Source organism: Sinocyclocheilus grahami, unplaced genomic scaffold (genome assembly GCF_001515645.1).
Source record: "Sinocyclocheilus grahami isolate Dianchi unplaced genomic scaffold, SAMN03320097.WGS_v1.1 scaffold15.1, whole genome shotgun sequence".
NCBI classification, from domain to species: Eukaryota; Metazoa; Chordata; class Actinopteri; order Cypriniformes; family Cyprinidae; genus Sinocyclocheilus; species Sinocyclocheilus grahami.
The window spans coordinates 280,134-284,002 of record NW_015505194.1 but is presented as its reverse complement, the minus strand read 5'-3'; positions in this window follow the sequence as shown (position 1 = coordinate 284,002).

The window sequence follows — 3,869 nt, the reverse complement described above, 5'->3', positions numbered from 1 at the left end:
ACAATAGAGATTTCTTTTTTAGAGGGATGTCCCATATGGCACACTTCATGAGCTTGCGGTCTCGCGGACTTACAATGGCCCCCATGTGCTCATGTCCGTTAAGTCCACGAGACCGTAGGGTAGGGTGTCCCATTCATCATTTTAGCTTTCAGAAGGGTGCTCGCGAGTACCCCCTTTGCGGCCGCTATGCACCCTCGATGCGCACTTCTGTGAGCCCGCACTGAGGCAAGTTCCCGGATGACCTACTACTTATATTGAGATTCAGAAGTGCACGTCCTGACCTGTGCACACTTTTCTATCCCATGAGGCCACAGGAGAGGATTTGTGAATGGCAGTGAAGCTACACAACTGACACTGGTACACATAACAATGGCAACATGACCAATGTATTATGTCCAGATGGCATTCATTCTACACATATTCATGCTACATGGAAAATACTTTAATGGTTGTGAAATAATTACTTATTCAAAAGAAGCACCTACTCAGAGATTTTGTAGGCCAATCCAGATGTTAGCATCCCATTAGAGGTTCCCTCACACACACACACACACACACACACACACACACACACACACACACACACACAAAACCAATAGGATTTTTTCCAATGGTTTTGGATATCTGGGACCAACACAAGATAATGATTCTTATACGTTTTGTTCATCAAGATAAGATAAGTTTTGTTGTATACTGCACATTTTGAAGGGCACTTGAGTATTCTGTGCATTCATAAAAATACTTAGCAGATCCTGTCTGACACTGCTGTACTCTGCAGAGGTGAACTGTGGCAAGGGGGTCCTTTAAAGTGACAGATGCCCCTGATATTCCCTGATTTTATTACATTTTATTGAATGTCTGACGGTGTTGACAAAAAGTGGGGACACAACTTTAAAATCGTATTAAACATGCATGTGTCATTAAAAAAACAACCTTGCTTTGATAGGAGATATTATTAAGTGTTGCTTTTGATAAAACAAGCTCTTTTTCATCATTAAAAAAAACATTTTTATCCATTTTATTGCATATGAATGATTGAACCCTTCTCTGTAGACACACTGTTTTAGACGTAGTGAGCTGACATTAAGAAACACAGATTTGATATAATAATGAGAAAATTAAATTGAAGGTGATAATTGTGTTAAATACATTCTATTATTAATCCCTCATGACATTTAAAATTGAAAATATATATTTTTAAAGCCAATAGCAGTTACCATTGCTGGACCTGTTTTGTCCCACGTCTCAAGAATGACTGGTATACTATATATTGAAAAAATAAATTTAATATGGCAATGTTATTCCAAGCAGTACGATTTTGAAAGTTACAAAATAAATGATAATTTAGACTTTAGAAACAACCAAGGTTCATGAAGACAGCATGCAAATAGCCTAAAACCAAACTGAACAGATGTAAACGCATATAGCAAGCAACTAACACTTTGGATGTGGAATGGATGTTTATGATCATGCTACACTGAACAAAAGGCTTTAGTGAGTATTCCCAAAGATCAATCACTTTTAAAACGTTCATTCAGTAATCAGCCAAACTCAAAATAAAACAAATCCCAATCATGTGAATCAGTCAGTTTCTTTAGCGCCTTAATCTCAACCATATGCTCAAACTTTACCCTAACCCTAACCCTAACCCCATATGCTCAAACTTGCCCTCTGCTCTCAGCTACCGGGCACCGTTAGACACAATGGCGCATAAACGGAGAGGGGCCCATGGCTCCTTGCTCTCACCAAAACGGATACGCTGGAGTTTTACATGGTGATTAATCACACAAACAGACACGCTATGCTGAACATGCCCCCTGATCACCTCCACAGCGGCCGCCGGGCCACAAGGAGGTTGCCCGGCCGACACAGAGGCCACTTTGTGCAGCGAACACAAGCGATTGTTGGTCGGGGCGACAGGGTCCAGTTGTGCACATGAAAGTGCACATTGTGCAGCTGTTTTGACAACCTTGACGAGAGACGCTGAGGATTTCCTGCTCGGCAGACTTTACTGCCCCTAAACGATTCTACAATCTGTCACAAACGCCTTTCTCCTCCTGGGGAAGAGGTGTGTGTGGACACATCGCCCGCCGTCTACCGGTGGATCAGAGGTAGTGCACGTAACTTGTCGCAGAGCAATAAACAAACGATCCACTTCAAATTTAGTTTGGACAGTGCAAGTGCACATATAGCTTTTGAAACTCAGATTTCAAGTAAAACGAAAAAGATGGAATTGGAATTGTATTGTAGGTTGAGACAAAGATTAAAAGTAACTCAGTTTTCAACTTTGTGCTGCAGTGATACAACAAGGCCAGTCAACACTTCAAAATACTTTTAACATAGTTAATAACGTTAAAATTATATTTTTACATTCGTTTTTATGAAGTGTTTAAAATATATATGTATATGTATGTAAGGCTGCATTTATTTAATACAATTACAGTAAAAACAGTGATATTGTGAAATATTAGTATCGTTTCAAATAACTTTGTCTATATGGACATATTTTAATGTCATTTTTTTATCCTGCAATGAAAAAGCTGAATTTGCAGCAGCCATAGTCTTTCAGAAATCATTTTAATATGCTGATTTGGTGATCAAGAAACATTTATTATTAAAGGGTTAGTTCACCCAAAAATGAAAATTCTGTCATTAATTACTCACCCTTGTGTTGTTCCAAACCAGTAAGACCTTCGTTCATCTTCGGAACACAATTTAAGATATTTTTGATGAAATATGAGGGCTCTCTGACCCTCCCATAGACAGCAAGGTAACTACCACGTTCAAGGTCCAGAAAAGTACCAAGATGATCGACAAAGTAGTCCGTGTGACATCAGTGGTTCAACTGTAAAGTGACACAGTCCACAAATGACGCAGTAGAAACGAAAATGTGGAATAAAGTCGTTATTTTAGTTTTATTTGCACAAAAAAAGTATTCTCGTAGCTTCGTAACTTTACAGTTGAACCACTGATGTCGATCATCTTGGTACTTTTCTGGACCTTGAACGTGGTAGTTACCTTGCTGTCTATGGGAGGGTCAGAGAGCCCTCATATTTCATCAAAAATATCTTAAATGGTGTTCCGAAGATGAACGAAGGTCTTACGGGTTTCGAACAACACGAGGGTGAGTAATTAATGACAGAATTTTCATTTTTGGGTGAACAAACACTTTAATGTTAAAAGCAGATCTGTTCATTTTTATGGAAAACATAATGCATTTATTTGATGAAAAGAAAGTTGAAAAGAGCTGCATTTATTTGAAATATAAATGGTATTGTAAATGTTTTGGTTTCACTTTATTTTGATGGTCCCTTTTTAACACATTCTGTTGACTATAAGTAACTTTGCACCTACATATCTACATAGTGTTAGTACAGTATTAGTAGACTGGTAGGGTAGGGATTAGATTAAGTTGACATGTACTTGCAAAGTTACTGATAGTCAGTGGAACATCTGTTGGGAGACCCTCACAATAGTTAGCAGATATTAAGCAGAGAGGCTACTAATACTCTAATGAGAGTTAGTAGACATGTAGGTGTAGTGTTACTTATTGTCAAAAGAATGTTCAAAAGGGACCATCAAATAAAGTGTTACCAATGTTTTTATTTATGTCTTTACTGTTAATTTTGGTTAATTTAATGCCTTCCTTGCTGGAAGAATTATAAAAAAAATTACAAAAAAATAAAAAAACTGTATTGACCCCAAACTTTTTAACATATATAGCCTTAAAAGTATGCATTGAATCTAAGTGCACCAACACAAATTACCAACATGAACCAAACAATTGCCTAGGCCTCTTACAATACATTAACCAGGTCATCAGCCAGATTGACAAGAACGACCATGCTGGTTCTGCTGGACAGCACTAT